Genomic DNA, 18,302 nt, shown 5'->3' with positions numbered 1-18,302 from the left:
ACCAGCGATTTCTCATTTTTAGGGACCACATCAGATTTGAAGTGACTTTGAGAGGTCTATATGACAGAAAATACCTAAAAGTGACACCATTCTAAAAACTGCACCCCTCAAGGTGCTCAAAACCACATTCAAGTATATTAACTCTTCCTTCAGTTGTTTCACAGGAACTAAAGGAATGTGGAAGGAAAAAATTAACATTTAACTATTTTCACAAAAAATTTACTTTAGACCCAAATGTTTTTATTTTCCCAAGGGTAACAGGAGAAAATGGACCCCAAACACTGTAAAATTTCCCAAGAGTACAACATAGATGGGGGAAAACTACTGTGTGGGCGCACAGCAGGGCTCAGAACGGAAGGAGTGCTATTTAACTTTTGAAATGCAAAATGTGCTGAAATCATTGGAGGACATCATGTCACATTTGGAGAGCCCCTGATGTGCCTACAGAGTGGAAACCCACCACAAGAGACCCCATTTTGTTAACTAGACCCCTTAAGGAATTTATCTAGATGTGTGTTGAGCACCTTGAACCCCCAGCTACTTCACTGAATTTTTCAACACTGATCTGTGAAAATTAAAAAAAATATATATATTTTTCTCACAAAAATATTGCTTTAACCGCAAGTTTTTTCATTTTTACAAGGATAGCAGGAGAGAATGGACCCCAAAATGTGTTGTGCAATTTCTCCTGAGTACGCAGATACCCTATATGTGGTCCAAAACTACTTTTGAGGCACAGTGCAAAGCTCTGAAGGGAAATTTATACCGTAAATTTATCACTTAAACATGAGCCATGTATGAGGGTGTCAGAGCCGGAGTCGTGGAGTTGAAGGTGGAGTCGGTGTCATGGAAATTGAGGAGTCGAAGGTTTGGCTTACCGACTCCACATACCATTGGGCAGTGAAGAAAAATAATTAAATTTTTACCACCAAAATTTTGTTTTAGCCCCAGATTTTACACTTTCACACTGGGCAAAAATGGCACAAAAAAAATTGTCCCACAATTTTAGCTGAATGTAGAAATACCCCATATGGGTCATTTTCTGTCAAGTGATCCAAATCTGAATATTTTTTTTACCTGATGTCTTCGGATTTTTTTTTTCTTTGTTTTTTTTTCAGTGCTAATTTAGTGAATTGCAAAATAAGGTAGTTAATTTTATATAGATTTCTAAAGTTTTGAAAAAGTTAGAATTTTGGGCTTGCATAATGATAAATTTTTGATATGTCATATCTCGGGTTAGAAATAAGATAAAGAGATCTCCCACCGTTCTGTTTAGAAAGGTACAAGCTTTAATTTGACATGTCACAAGATTATGTTTGCTAATATTTTGTTTTTGAGGAGTCAAATTAAAAAGGAGCCATTACAGGTAAGAGGAGTGTATGGCGCCGGAGATCGCGGTAAGCGTAAGCACTGAACGCATACCGCGATCTAGGGCGCCATACTTTCATACTTACCTAACCGGGAGGTGTGTTGCCCCGGCGCCTCTGTTCTGGCCGGAGACTGGGTCAGAAATGCGGGGTCGGAACCGGCGCATGCGCATAGCGTGCTATCCGGCGCCATTTTACTGAAGACACATTTGCCATGCATACCAGGACTGGGGATGAGGGGTACCATACATACCAGGATACGGATGAGGGGTACCATACATACCAGGATTGAGGATGAGGGATACCATACATACCAGGATTGGTGATGAGGGGTGCCATGAATACCAGGATTGGGAATGAGGGGTATCATGCATACCAGGATGAGGGATGGGATGCCATGCATTCCAGGATGGGGATGAGGGGTACCATGCATACCAGCATAAGGCTGAGGGGCCATACATACAAGGATTGGGGATGAGGGAGCCATGCATACCAGAATTGATATGAGGGGTGCCAAGCATACCAGGATTGGAGATGAGGGGTGCCATGCTTACCAGGACTGAGGATGAGGGGAACATACATACCAGGATTGGGGATGAGGGGGGCCATGCATACCAGGATTGGGGATGAGGGGTCCCAAGTATACCAGGATTGAAGATGAGGGGTGGCACGCATACCAGGATAGGGATGAGGGGATACCATGCATACAAGGATAGGGATGAAGGGGTACCATGCATACCAGGATAGGGATGAGGGGCCATGCATACCAGGATACGAATGAGGGGCCATGCATACCAGGATAGGGATGAAGGGGTACCATGCATACCAGGATAGGGATGAGGGGCAATGCATACCAGGATACGAATGAGGGGCCATGCATACCAGGATGGGGATGAGGGGGTACCATACATACCAAGATAGGGATGAGGGATGGGGTACCATGCATACCAGGATAGGGATGAGGGGTACCAAGCACACCAGGATGAGGGATGGTGTGCCATGAATACCAAGATTGGGGATGAGGAGTGCCATGCATACCAGGATGGGGGTAAGGGGCCCATGCATGCCAGGATAAGGCTAAGGAGGCCATACATACCAGCATTGGGGATGAGGGGGCCATGCATACCAAGATGAGGGATGGGGTGCCATGTATACCAGGATTGGGATGAGAGGTGCCATGCATACCAGGATTGGTATAAGGGCTGCCATGCATACCAGGATTGGGGATGAGGGGTGCCATTCATACCAGGATAGGGATGAGGGGTACCATGCATACCAGGATAGGGATGAGGGGGTACCATGCATACCAGGATAGGGATGAGGGGTATCATGCATACCAGGATAAGATGGGGCAGCACATAACAGGATGGGGGAACAGGATTGGGTAGCACAAATACCAAAATGGGGAGCCACAAATACCAGGATGGGGGCTGCACAAATACCAGGATGGGGACAGCACAAATATCAGGATGGGGACAGCACATAACAGGATGGGGGCGCAGAATAGGGGCAGCACATAACAGGATGGGGGACCATATACCAATAAAAATGCTCGCCACCCGGGCGTAGAACAGGTTCAATAGCTACTATGTTATAAAAAATTTTAAATAGGTATAAGTGTTACCTGTGTTTTTGGTTACATTTGTACAAGGACTCAAGTTGGGATCTCTCCTTGGGACAATACTTTTATATGTTTAATACTAAAGTAAAAGAAGCAATATTAACCCCTTTAAAGGCTGTTTGCACGTTAATGACCAGGCTAATTTTTACAATTCTGACCAGTGTCACTTTACGAGGTAATAACTCTGGAACGCTTTAACGGATCCCACTGATTCTGAGAAAGTGTCTGGCTGTGACGGCATAAAGATGAGCCGAGGTCATGTCCAATGAACTCAGCTCACCTCATGCACGTCACTGACAGCGTGGGAGAATTCTACTGCGCATGCGGTGAGCGTGAGAGAATTCTCCCATGCTGTCAGTGACGTGCATGAGGTGAGCTCATGTCCAATGAACTCAGCTCACCTCATGCACGTCATTGACAGCGTGGGAGAATTCTCCTGCACTCAGCTCTTGAGCAGGAGAATTCTCCCACGCTGGGATGGCATTGAGATGACAGGCTGGATCGCAGCTGAACGCTGCCATCCAGCTTTTCATCCTTCAGAGACACTGCAGAGCGCAAGCATGCCTGCGCTCTGCAGTGTCTATGAAGGATGGCATGCTGGATGGCAGCGCTCAGCAGCGATCCAGCCTGTCATCTCAATGCCATCCCAGCATGGGAGAATTCTCCTGCTCAAGCGCTGAGTGCAGGAGAATTCTCCCACGCTGTCAATGACGTGCATGAGGTGAGCTGAGTTCATTGGACATGAGCTCACCTCATGCACGTCACTGACACCTTGGGAGAATTCTCTCACGCTCACCGCATGCGCAGTAGAATTCTCCGACGCTGTCAGTGACGTGCATGAGGTGAGCTGAGTTCATTGGACATGACCTCGGCTCATCTTTATGCCGTCACAGCCAGACACTGAGGAGCGCAAGCATGCCTGCGCTTCTCAGTGTCTGCGGCATGGCAAGCTGGATGGCAGCTTTCGGCTGCGATCCAGCCTGTCATGTGAATGTAGCAGAGCTGGAGCCATCCTGGGAACCATCGAAAGGTAAGGATGAAGTTGCTTTATTATTTTACTTTTATTGCAGGAGATCGTTGGCTTTAGCTGGAATGGGCGTGATGGTAAGTATGGTTTAATTTAGAACAATAAAGAATTGTGTGTTTATTTCAATTAAAGGACTTTATTCTGGGTGTTTGTGTTTTTTTTTTTAACTTTGACTATGGGGTTAGTAATGGGGGTGTCTTACAGACGCCTTTCCATTACTAACCTGGGCTTGATGTCAGCTGGCATTATAAGCTGACATCAACCCCAGCCCTATTACCCCACTGCCACCGCTACAGGGCAGTGGGAAGAGCGAGGCTAAGTGCCAGAATTGGCGCATCCTATGGATGCGCCATTTCTGGGGCGGCTGACGGCTGGTGTTTCTAGCCTGGGAGGGGGCCAATATTCATGGCACCCTTCCTGGGCTACTAATATCAGCCCCCAGCTGTCTGCCTAGCCTTTGCTAGCTATTAAAATAGGGGATTCCCCACATCATTTTTTTGGGGGTCCCCCATTTTAATAGCTAGTAAAGGCTAGGTATTCAGCTGGGGGCTGATATTAGTAGCCTGGGAAGCTCCGTGGGTATTACCCCCTTCCCAGGCTTCAAACATCTGCCCCAGCCATCCGCTTAACCTCCGCTAAAGACTAAAATTACAGGGAACCCCACGCCAATTTTTTTTTTAATAAATCCTTTATTTTAACACTAAATGACAAGCACAGTAACCAACACTATCACTGTACTTCTTATATATGTGACTGACATGTTTCTATCTATCTAATCTATGTGTGATGCTCTATTCTTTCTATTCTAAATTGTCGGGTACCGATGCTGAATTGCCGGCCGGCTTTTTTAAAGAGACTGTGCATGAAAACACTATTATTTTTTTTAATAAATCCTTTAACACTAAATGACAAGTACAGTAAGCAACACTGTCACTGTACTTCTTATATATGTGACTGACATGTTTCTATCTATCTAATCTATGTGTGATGCTCTATTCTTTCTGTTCTAAATTGTCAGGTACCGTTGTATGCCGCTGCTGAATTGCCGGCTTTTCATGTAATACATTCTACATTATTCTTAGTTGTTTTCCTTCATGTAGAATTAACCTACAAGGAAAGAAAGGGTTTATTTTCATTTCGATATTTGTGTCCCATTGACTTGCATTGGTTTCCAGTATCGGAATCGGCGATATCCAATATTTTTTGGGTATCGGTCCGATCCAATCCGATATTTCACGATATCGGAAGGTATCGCTCAACACTAGTTGTCATATATCAGTTGTGTAAGTCAGAAATGAATTTAGTAGCCCATGGATGTGTGGTACAGGCTGAAGCATTCTTTCATACACAGGACAGGTTTGTCAGTGCAGGTGTCGCATTCCGTAGCACACTCAGCACCTCTTTTGTGACTTACCTTTTTTTCTGCTTTGAGGGACTTCCCCCGGGAAATGTTGGCATTGTACTATACGAGCACCTTCAGTTCCGGAATTACTGGGGCCTGCTCCTTCCTCACTGCCAAATAACAGGGCCTTGATCACTACCTCCTGGAACCGAAAATACGATGTAGCGGTCTGGCCTGCACATCGTGATAAAAGAAAAGTGTTATGCATTGCCATCTGTACGATGTGCACGGCCACCTTCTTGTACCACACCTTGGCCTTTCTCAAAGCACTGTACGGCTGGTGGACTTGATCAGAGAGATCAACTCCCCCCCCCCCCCCCAGTACACAATCTGGTTTGACGACCTGTGTAGAGGTACCTCGTACAGTGCTGGGAGTGCTGCCATCACCATGTATGGTGGTCAAGAGAAGGACATCCCTCTTGTCCTAGTACTTGACCACCAGCATGTGGTTGCTGCATTGGGCTCTGCTCTCACCCCTTCTGAGCAGCTGCCCAATTAGCATCTTCGAGAGGCATCTGATTTTTGCGGACAGTATTTCAAGGCTGCGGTACCTCACACAAAGAGGAACTTAAAGAGTGGGATGTTGGTATAAAAGTTATCCACGTAGAGGTGATAAACTTGATCCAGCAGTGGGCGCACCAAATCCAACACAATTTTACCACTCACTCTCAGGACAGGGGGGCATTCAGTGGGCTCAATGCAGGAGTCCTTTCCTTCATAAACCCTAAACTTGTGGGTGTACCCTGAGGTACTCTCACACAGTTTGTACAGCTTCATTTCGTACCTGGCCCTCTTAGTGCGCAGGTACTGCCAGAATTTAAGCCTCCCCTTAAGATGAATTTGGGACTCATCCACGTAGATGTCATTTTGAGGCATGTACATTTCAGTAGACTTGTTGTTGAAGTTCTTCGATGACCGGCCGAACTTTGAAAAGATGATTGGGATCATCTCGGTGAGAACAACGTACATTATCATTTAATGCAAGAATTTGTGGATGGTCTCAAAACGTGTCTGGATCATGACCATTCGGAACAATGGAGTGTTATACAAAACGTTAACACTCCAATGAACTTCTAGCTTCTTCAGTATCCCCATGTGAAGGACCAGGCCCCAAAACTTCTAACTTCAAGTTAGAAAATGATGAGTGGTTTTATGACAAAAATTGTTGAGCGTACAAATTAGTTTCGCCCACCATCAGGTTTAAAAAATCCTCAGAGAAAAAGACTTTGAAAAAGTCTATTTCTGTGAGGCGGGTGGTGTCAAACTTGATTCCTTATTGCACCAGAATATGCGGAATCTGTGGCTCATAATTTTCGAGGGTCTACGTCCACATGGGGTCAATAATGGCTGGCGCTGGTTCAGCTTCTGTCCTAGGGCGTCTTTTTGGCGGTTCAGAATCACCCGAGGAGGAAGAGGGGGACGAGGATGAGGAAAAATAAAGAAAGGTGGGATCCTCTCCCTTACTGTCAGTGTTGAAGGCAAGGAAAGTAGTGTATGGCTCCTTCACTGAATACCGTGTGTGGGACAAGCGGGACAACATTTTTTTTTTCATGTATGTGGTGTTTGTATCAGTACTTTATTCAGTTGTGTGTGTGAGAGTGCTTGGTGTAAACTTTTTTTTTTTTAAAGAAAAAAAGCAATAACAGGAGGTGGTGCAAAGGGGGAGGGGAGAAAAAAAAGTCTATGAAACAAAACAGTGGAAAACAGCAAGCATGAGTGCGGATCAGAGATGTGCGCCACTGATCAACACTTGGCGGCTGCTGGATGTGCGCACGGAGGTGGTGCAAAGGGAGGGGGAGTGCAAAACAGCAAACACGAGTGTGAATCAGTGATCTGCATCACTGACTAACGCTCGATGGCTGATGGATGTGCACAAGGAGGTGGTGCAAAGGGAGGGGAGAAAAAAAGTGTAATGCTCGGCAGCTGCTGGATGTGCGCACAGAGGTAGTGCAAAGGAGGGGGGGAATGGACAGAGACAAAAAAAAGTCCTGGAAAACAGCGAGCACAGACGTTGATCAGTGATTTGCGTCATTGATCCATGCTCAGCCGCTGCAGGACGCACGAAAAAAAAAATCTGCCAAAAATCAAGTACTGATCATCACTCGGTGGCAGAAAGGGGGAGGTGGGGAGTTTGATAAAAAGAGGGGGAAAGGAGGAAGAGGGGGATTGAGGTGGATGAGGAGAGATCAGGCAGGGATCTTCTTTCTTCTATCTTCTTTATTTGCTAGCAGCAGGAGCAGCAATTGTGGGGTCACAGGCTTTTGTCGCACCACAAGGCCCAGCACGGCACACAATCTGACAGCGTGACCGCCCTGTACAAGTCCTCAGCTACTATGAGGAAGTGCAGGACAGTCACAGCCAGGTCACAGCGCATCTGTGCGCTGTGACTGGTGCGATCGATGTCATCGTCGATAACACCAATCATAGCGGGCTCAGGTGAGGCCTGGCGTTGCCAGGCACCAGCCTGTGATCGGTGCTCTTACAGCCAATCACAGCGGTCATAGTTGCAGGGGGGCGGTGACATCCTCCTAGGATGACGACGCCATCTACCCTGAGGTAAGATGCACCAGAATTTAAATGTGATCACTACGACTCCGGTCACGGTGCCTCATTAAAGATGAGAAGTAATAATAAGTACCTGGTCCATAAGACCCAGGGCACAGGACAGTATTATTACGTACAATGTCAGAAAGGGTTATTTAAATACACGTGTTTCAATTTTTTTATTATTAATATTACAACACTAGATATGTACTTTTTCAAGTTTTTAAACAGAGTATAGTAGTTAAATCACCAAGCTTTAAAATAAAACAAAATTAACTAGTCTGAACAATTGAATTAATAGTAAGTCCTTTTGTTTCATCAATTTGTCCCTTCTACTGGGCAAGATTTAATCTTGTCAACAATCTCTTATAACAATGGCCGTTTCCTTTTGTGTCAGTATGTATGGTTGTTATGGTGTTAGAGTCCACCTGAGTTAATATCTGATTTTTGGTTACTTTTAATAGCTTTGGTTTTCTTGGATACACAAAGGAAGGGGACGGACCAGAAGGATGCAGAAAAATCCCTTCTACTTCTTCATTAGCATAATCTTGGCAGAGTACATTAGCCGGCAGCCACCAGTGCTGATCATATTCACAGGTCACATAACCAGTTATGTCACCATTGCCAATCTTGTGCCATCTTCAATCACTTCATGGACTTCACTGTCGTTGCTGAATGAATGTTTTTATTTCTGTGTCACTCAGTGGAATGAAAGTGTGGTATTGTGAAGTTCTTGTGATGGGTTCTACTTCCTGTAACTAATGTTTTAACAAAATCTCCTCTTCTTTGTAGTCCTGGTTTGTACAGTACATGAACTGAATGTTAGGAATATTTTCTCACTGCAGCTGAATAGTTGGCGGTGTGTTAAGATGTGGTCTGAATATGGCCTCTGGAGGCTAGCCCGAGCTGCAAGACGTTGCACGCTGCCTTCTTAACCATCACATACACCTTTGCCATGAGCTGTAGAAAAAAGAGCCATTCAGCTTCCACTCCAAATTCTTTCTTGTGATGGCAGACATTTATAAAAACATGAGTTTTTTATTTGTAAAAAAAGACCTTATACTTTTAGACCACAGACTGAACAGATCTGAATTCAAGATTTTCGAATTGACAGTGTTTATACTGTTTTGTTTTAGTTTGTTTTTTAACCACTTAACAACATCTGACGTACTAATACGCGTCTGTGCCCTGGGACTTTAGAGCCAGACCCGTATTAGTAAATCATGGCGATCACGAGCGCACACAGGCTGTGCGGGCGTGATCGCCGCCGGGTGTCAGCTGATTGTCACAGCTGACACCCGGTACTATGTGCAGGGAGCGCTCAGGCACCGCTCCCAGCACATTAACCCCCGCGATGCTGCGATCGAAGTCGACCGCAGCATTGCGGGGGCAAGGGGAGGTGATCGCAGATACTCACCTCCTCTTCTGGCTTCCAGCGCTGTCTGCCGTGGATTCCAGGATGTTGCCATGACAACCCGATGTCGTCATGACAACATCCGGGTCACCAGACAGCAGGAAGATTGTTTGGACATGCTCAGTGCATCTCCAAACTATCTTCTCCCTGTCCAGCACTGACAGCCTGCATGGCACAGGGATAGTGCTGCATTCCTGTGCCATGCAGGCGATCAGAGAAAAAAAAGTGAAAGTCCCATAGTGGGACAAAGTAATAAAGTATAAAAACTATCAGAAAGTGAAAAAAAAAAAAGAATTGTAAAAATATATAAAAAAAAATTAAAAAAATAATCCACCAAAAATAAAAATATAATGTACCCATCAATAAATATTATTATAAAAAAAAACAAAACAAACAATAAAAGTACACATATTTGGTATCGCCGCGTCCGGAACAACCTGACCTATAAAACTGTCCCACTAGTTAACCCCTTCAGTGAACACGGTAAAAAAAATGAAAAAAAACGAAGCAAAAAACAATGCTTTATCATCATACCGCCAAACAAAAAATGGAATAACACGCGTCAAAAAGACGAATATAAATAAATATGGTACCGCTGAAAACGTCATCTCGTCCCCCAAAAAACAAGCTGCCACACAGCTCCATCAGCCGAAAAATAAAAAAGTTATAGCTCTCAGAATAAAGCAATGCTAAAAAATATTTTTTTCTATAAAATTGCTTTCATTATGTAAAAGTGCAAAACATAGAAATACGATATAAATGTGGTACCGCTGTAAACGTACTGACCCGAGGAATAAAGCTACCTTATCAATTTTACCACATGCGGAACAGAATAAAAAAAACAAAAAAAACAATTCCTGAATTGTTGGTTTTTGTTTATTCTGCCTCCCAAAAATCGGAATAGAAAGCGATCAAAAAATGTCACGTGCCTGAAAATGGCACCAATAACAACGTCAACTCATCCCGCAAAAAACGAGCCGTCATATGACTGTCTGCCAAAATCTGGAAAAATTATAGCTCTCAAAATATGGCGATGCAAAAACTAGATTTTACAAAAAATGCGTCTTTTAGTGTGTGACAGCTGTCAGTCAGAAAAACCCCATAGGATTCTGGTATCGCTGTAGTCTCACCGACCCGAAGAATAAGGTCGTCTAATCACTTATACCGCATGAGGAACGACGTAAAAAATAAACTCTCAGGTTAGGGTTGTGCTAGGGTTAGGGTTGTGCTAGGGTTAGGGCTGGGTTGGGGTTAGGGTTGTGATGGGGTTGTGATTTTTTACAAAAGAAAAAAACATGACAATAAGGCGACTAGTGTTGAGCGCAAGTGCTCGCTACTTGAGTTTGCATCGGGTGCTCTGGTATGCATTGAGTATCGTGGGTATTTGAGTGACATGCTCGAGTCTCCGCCCCATAAGCTTCACGGCCCAAAAAACTTTGCGGGGATTGTCTGCCATGCATGAGCGATCCCCGCATGTTTTTTTTTGGGTGTCTAATAACCGTGAAACATCCGGGCGGGGACTCAAGCATGTCACTCGAGCACACGCAGTACATGGTGCATATCTGAGTACCCGATGCAAACTCAAGTAGCGAGCACTTGCGCTCAAGACTAATGACAACTTATTCAATATAATGACCTAATGTTATCAAATTCTGTGTCGTACCTCTGGGTTCAAAATGTTCACTATACACCTTAATAAAATCCTTGAGGGGTTTAGTTTCCAAAATGGGGTCACTTGTGGGGGAGCTCCACTGTTTAGGCACATCAGGGGCTCTCCAAACGCGACATGGTGTCCGCTAACAAATCAGGGGCTCTCCAAACGCGACATGGTGTCCGCTAACAAATTCAATGGAAAATTGGCTCAAATTGTTAGAGGACGCCATGTTGCGTTTGGAGATCCCCTGCGTGCCTAAACTTTGGAGCTCCCCCACAAGTGACCCCATTTTGGAAACTAGACCACCCAAGGCACCTATCTAGATGCATAGTCAGCACTTGGAACCCTTAGGTGCTTCACAAATTGATTCGTAAAAATGGAAAAGGATTTTTTTTCCACTTTTTCATTTTTACAAATCAATTTGTGAAGCACCTGGGGGTTCCAACTGCTCACTATGCATCTAGATAGCTGCCTTGGAGGGTCTAGTTTCCAAAATGAGGTCACTTGTGGGGGAGCTCCAATGTTTGGGCACACAAGGACTCTCCAAATGCAACATGGTGTCCGCTAACAAATTGTCGGCTCAAATTGTTAGCGGACACCATGTTGCGTTTGGAGAGCCCCTGTGTGCCCAAACATTGGAGCTCCCCCACAAGTGACCCCATTTTGTAAACTAGACCCCCCAAGGCACCTATCTAGATGCATAGTGAGCACATGGAACCCCCAGGTGCTTCACAAATTGATTCATAAAAATGAAAAAGTGTTTTTTTTTTCACTTTTTCATTTTTACGAATCAATTTGTGAAGCACCTGGGGGTTCCAAGTGCTCACTATGAATCTAGATAGGTGCCTTTGGGGGTCTAGTTTCCAAAATGGGGTCACTTGTGGGGGAGCTCCAATGTTTGGGCACAAAGGGGCTCTCCAAACGCAACATGGCGTCCGCTAATTATTCAAGCAAATTTTACAATGAAAAAGTCAAATGGCGCTCCTTCCCTTCCGAGCCCTGCCGTGTGCCCAAACAGTGTTTTTTCCCACATATGGGGTATCTGCGTGCCCAGGGGAAATTGCACAACAAATTTTGCGGTCCATTTTTTATTACCCCTGTGAAAATAAAAAAAATTGGGTCTAAAGTAACATTTTTGTGAAAAGAGTTAAATGTTCATTTTTTTCTTCCACATTCCAAAAATTCCTGTGAAGCACCTGAAGGGTTAATAAACTTATTGAATGTGGTTTGGAGCACCTTGAGGGGTGCAGTTTTTAGAATGGTGTCACTTTTGGGTATTTTCTGCCATGAAGACCTCTCAAAGTGACTTCAAATGTGATGTGGTCCCTAAAAAAATGGTTTTGTAAATTTTGTTGAAAAAATTAGAAATCGCTGGTCAACTTTTAACCTTTATAGCTCCCTAACAGAAAAAAATTTTGGTTCCAAAATTGTGCTGATGTAAAGTAGACATGTGGGAAAATTCAAATTGTGAAAATTGCAAAATTTTCAACATTTTCACCAAATTTCCGTTTTTTTCACAAATAAACGCAAGTGATATCGAAGAAATGTTACCACAATCATGAAGTACAATATGTCACGAAAAAAACAATCTCAGAATCAGGGGGATCCGTTGAAACGTTCCAGAGTAATTACCTCATAAAGTGACAGGGGTCAGAATTGTAAAAATTGGCCTGGTCATTAACGTGCAAACCACCCTCGGGGGTTAAGGGGTTAAGTATGATCCCATTGAGATGCCAACTTGAATTTTGGTACAGATGTGGCTAGGAGCATAGGAGGTACATGTTATTTTCTTTGCAAATTTAATATTAGATTGATTTTTTGGAAATCCATTTTGAAATTTTGTGTTTGATTCCGCATGGGTAAAATATTAACAATATTAATAATCTTTATTTTTATATAGCGCTAACATATTTCACAGCACTTTACATACATTATCATCGCTGTCCCCATTGGGGCTCACAATCTAAATTCCCTATCAGTATGTCTTTGGAGTGTGGGAGGAAACCAGAGAACCCGGAAGAAACCCACGCAAACACGGGAAGAACATACAAACTCCTTGCAGATGTTGTCCTTGGTGGGATTTGAATCCAGGACCCCAGTGCTGCAAGGCTGCAGTGCTAACTATTGAGCCACCGTGCTTTTTCCACAGTAAGAGCTCAGGTGTGATCTATATGGCAACCTGCCCATATCCACTTAATTATGTGGGCAAAACTAAGAGAGAACTGAGGAGGAGAGTGAGTGAACATCTGGGTGACATCAGGAATGATCGACATACCCCACTGTCAAGACATATGAGAACAACACATCTGGGTGAAGTAGATGAAATTCTCTTTACAGTTATTGAGGTTGTGAAATCTAGCCCCAGAGGGTGCGATCAGGATAAGGACCTATTGAAACATGAATGTGAATGGACCTTTAGAGTGGATTCCCTTACCCCTAAGTGGATAAACAAACAAATTACATAGGCCTGTTTCTTATAACCATGAGACGTTATGATGGACCTTTGAATCGATTGGATTGTTTTGGCTGACCATATAAGCTAGTTTTTTGTCCCCACATTGTGGGCTGCACAAATTCTTGTGTCTATTTTTTTATCTGGATTAGACTTCATCATTATATATAGTTTCTGCAGCTAGCACCTGTTCACACTTAGGATGTGCTGGTCAGTTTTCTTATTATATATTACTATAGGAGGTTGTAACTGCCTCCTGTCTGACCTGGCATTCCCCCCATTTAACCAGCAGGTGATGTATATTCTATTCTACCAGCCCATTTGAATTGTAGGTGTTTTAGCCCAGAAGTGACATGTTCTGTCCAGAGTTATAGGCTTGTAGCCCAAGAGAGGCACGTAGGCAGAGAAGTACCCATCAGACGGGAGGTCACCTTGCAGCGGTTGATGGGCACACATGAATTGGCCAATTTATGCGCTAAGAACCTCCGTTTATTGTAAGTAAAGTCTATTGAGTAATATCACAGTTTATATCAAACGTTTTTATTGTCTTTATGTATTTTGGCCATAATGGAGTGCTGCTGTGCTTTCTTTTCATATATCTTATTCAGTTTCTGCAGCTTGCACCTGTTCACATTTAGGATGTGCTGGTCAGTTCTTTTTACACATTTACACATATATATACAGTACAGACCAAAAGTTTGGACACACTTTCTCATTTATAGATTTTTCTGTATTTTCATGACTATGAAAATTGTACATTCACACTGAAGGCATCAAAACTATGAATTAACACATGTGGAATTATATACTTAACAAAAAAGTGTGAAACAACTGAAAATATGTCTTATATTCTAGGTTCTTCAAAGTAGTCACCTTTTGCTTTGATGACTGCTTTGCACACTCTTGGCATTCCCTTGATGAGCTTCAAGTGGTAGTCACCGGAAATGGTCTTCCAACAATCTTGAAGGAGTTCCCAGAGATGCTTAGCACTTGTTGGCCCTTTTGCCTTCACTCTGCGGTCCAGCTCACCCCAAACAAATCTTGATTGGGTTCAGGTCTGGTGACTGTGGAGGCCAGGTCATCTGGCGTAGCACCCCATCACTCTCCTTCTTGGTCAAATAGCCCTTACACAGCCTGGAGGTGTGTTTGGGGTCATTGTCCTGTTGAAAAATAAATGATGGTCCAGCTAAACGCAAACCGGATGGAATAGCATGCCGCTGCAAGATCCTGTGGTAGCCATGCTGGTTCAGTATGCCTTCAATTTTGAATAAATCCCCAACAGTGTCACCAGCAAAGCACCCCCACACCATCACACCTCCTCCTCCATACTTCACGGTGGGAACTAGGCATGTAGAGTCTATGGCTGTGTGCACACGATACGTTTTTTATGCGTTTCCGCAGCTGCGGAAAAGCTGCGGAAACGCATTAAAAAAGCATGGTAGAAGGGCAGCAATGTTCCCCAATGGAAATCCGCATATGCTGTGCCCATGCTGCGGATTTTTCCGCAGCGTTTATGCTGCGCTCAAAACTCCGCAGCATGTCCATTAATTTTGCGGAAATGCGGCGTTTTCGTCGCCACTGACTTGCATTAGACCGCATGGATTACACATCACTGTATATGTAGATGCGTAATCCACGCGTTCTAATGTGCGGATGGTACCCGGGTGTAGATGAGAGGAGAGTCTCATCCACACCCAGGTACCATTAAAAAATCTGTAAAAAAAAGAATAAAATAAAAAATAAATGTATACTTACCTACTGTCGGCCCGCGTACCGCTCCTGCTTGGTTCCCGGCACTTTGCAGTGAGTTGAAGGACCTGCGCTGACGTCAGAGTCATGTGACAGGTCACGTGACGCTGACGTCGGCAGGTCTTTAAATTCAGTGTTGCCGGAAGGGAGAACGGAGTGAGCTGGACAGCGCGGGCCATCGGAGGGTAAAGTATACATTTATTTTTTATTTTTACCACTCTCTCGGGTCACACTATATAAATCCATACTGTTTGCATGGATTTATATAGTGTGACCTAGTTGTCAAGCACTTTCCAGGTGATGCTAAAATCGCCTGGAAAGCGCTTGTCAATCCACATGCGGAAACGCATGTGAATCCGCATGTATTCCGCAGGAAAAACGCATGCACAATCTGCATGCGTTTTTTCTGCCAGGGAGATGCAGAAATGATGCAGAAATTTTCTGCTTCATTTCTGCATCGTGTGCACATACCCTATCTGTTCACCTTTTCTGCGTCGCACAAAGATCTCAAATTTGGACTCATCAAACCAAAGCACAGATTTCTACTGGTCTAATGTCCATTCCTTGTGTTCTTTAGCCCAAACAAGTCTCTTCTGCTTGTTGCCTGTCTTTAGCAGTGGTTTCCTAGCAGCTATTTTACCATGATGGCCTGCTGCACAAAGTCTCCTCTTAACAGTTGTTGAAGAGATGTGTCTGCTGCTAGAACTCTGTGTGGCATTGACCTGGTCTCTAATCTGAGCTGCTGTTAACCTGCGATTTCTGAGGCTGATGACTCGGATAAACTTCTCCTCAGAAGCAGAGGTGACTCTCGGTCTTCCTTTTCTGGGGCGGTCCTCATATGAGCCAGTTTCTTTGTAGCGCTAGATGGTTTTTGCAACTGTACTTGGGGACACTTTCAAAGTTTTCCCAATTTTTCGCACTGACTGACCTTCATTTCTTAAAGTAATGATGGCCACTCGTTTTTCTTTACTTAGCTGCTTTTTTCTTGCCATAATACAAATTCTAGCAGTCTATTCAGTAGGACTATCAGCTGTGTATTCACCTGACTTCTGCACAACACAACGATGGTCCCAACCCCATTTATAAGGCAAGAAATCCCACTTATTAAACCTGACAGGGCACACCTGTGAAGTGAAAACCATTTCCGTTGACTACCTCTTGAAGCTCGTCAAGAGTGTGCAAAGCAGCCATCAAAGCAAAAGGTGGCTACTTTGAAGAACCTAGAATATAAGACATATTTTCAGGTGTTTCAATCTTTTTTGGTAAGTATATAATTCCACATGTGTTAATTCATAGTTTTGATGCCTTCAGTGTGAATGTACAATTTTCATAGTCATGAAAATACAGAAAAATATGTAAATGAGAAGGTGTGTCCAAACTTTTGGTCTGTAGTGTATATATATTTACAGATATACACACATACACATTTGATTGTCCTATATGGTCAATGGAGCTCCTCCTTGCTCTCCCCTCTTCTTGTCTTGTCCTCTACCCCTCCCTAAAAAAAGTTATTGTATCATCAGTCTTCATCATCCCCTTATTTTTAGTATAATTTTTTGCCTTGCCGCTCTGTAAATATATGTGATTATAAAATACTCTATCATATGTATAAGTATTGAAGGTGAGGTTTAGAGAGTAATTGCAATTTTATCTGTCTCTCAATTTCCCCGTTTATCAACCAATAGAGTAGTTGTGATAAATATGGTATCCACAGTTTTATCTTTGGCTATGTATATTGGTGGTCAGTGGTTGCGCTCCCGTTTGGAGCGAATCAGAGGGTTGGGCACACCTAAATTGGTTGTTGCTGTTATCCAGCGGAGTTTCTGGTCATGCACAGTACCGTGCGCTCCACAGTAGCAAGGAGAATGTCTGAGGCTGGATCGCACTGCTTCATCTGCACACGTTATTTCCGGTGTAAAGTTTCCGGTCATGTGCAGTACTGTGTGTTCCATAGCATTAAGGTGAGCATCCTGAGTCGGAACGCATCGCATCAGTGGGACGCGTCACTTCCTGCGGTGGCTGATAGGCGCGTACTCCGTGATAATGTATGGTGGTGGATGGGTTGCGCTTTCTGAGCTTTAAATGATCTTAGCCTGACTGCTTCATATGTGGTTTATATCAGGGCACACTGAGCGGCGATTATTGAGTAATGGGGGTTATATCTAGAGAGGGTCAAAGGGGCGGTTACACAGGAAGTTATCAAAATGATTGGGGAGGAGACTGTTTGAGAGGGAGCTCTATATAAAAGGACATGTAAACAAACTGCGGCCCACATAATAGATAGTGTGGGTAGGGGGTCTAAAGAGGAGGGCCAACCCCCATCTTAACACACAAGTGCCTACTCAAAACCATATATATATAAATAGGAGAACTATTGAGTATAATGGCATAAGAAGCTTTATTTCATAAATAATTCATTTAAAATTAGTACATCACATCAAAAATATGAAATATTATAAAGACAGAGACATACAGACAAATAGTCCCAATTTTTATTGCTGACCTCTACGAAGGGTCCATCCAAGGGGTCATAAAGCATACTAGTGCAGGGATAGAGAGAGAAGCAAGTGATCAAACGGCTTACATGCAATTATACTAAGTTCATGGAGCCCACTCTACCACAAGAGCTAAATTGCACCTCACTCACCGAGTAAAGGAGAGCCCAAGTCTGAGAGGAACGGTACAGGGACTGGTCAATGGCAAAAGAGAGCCTCGACGCACGTTTCGCCAGTGATTAACCTTGGCTTTCACAAGAGGCATGTGTGGTTGCGCTTTCAGGACCTTTAAATACGCCCCCAAGAGATCACGTGTATAGTCACGTGACTCTCCAATATGGCTGCCGAACATCAGATGAAAGGCGGCGTATGTGCTGCGGCTACCACCGCCTCCATGTGCGCGTCCCAGCCGTCATGACGTCAGCACGTGACCGGAAGTGCGGGTAAGCGATATTCCCGGCGACGCGCCGAAGGCTTATTGACAGCTGAGCGCAGCCATAGGGCGGGGGAGACCGGGCGCATGCGCACAACATCTGTGCACAGACAGGCATAGGGGGAAATAATAATATTCATGCAT

This window comes from Phyllobates terribilis, unplaced genomic scaffold (assembly GCF_046119375.1).
Source record: "Phyllobates terribilis strain yellow unplaced genomic scaffold, ASM4611937v1 Scaffold_3__8_contigs__length_932513732, whole genome shotgun sequence".
Lineage (NCBI taxonomy): Eukaryota > Metazoa > Chordata > Amphibia > Anura > Dendrobatidae > Phyllobates > Phyllobates terribilis.
The sequence above is the reverse complement of the archived record's forward strand: the minus strand, read 5'-3'. Positions refer to the sequence as shown.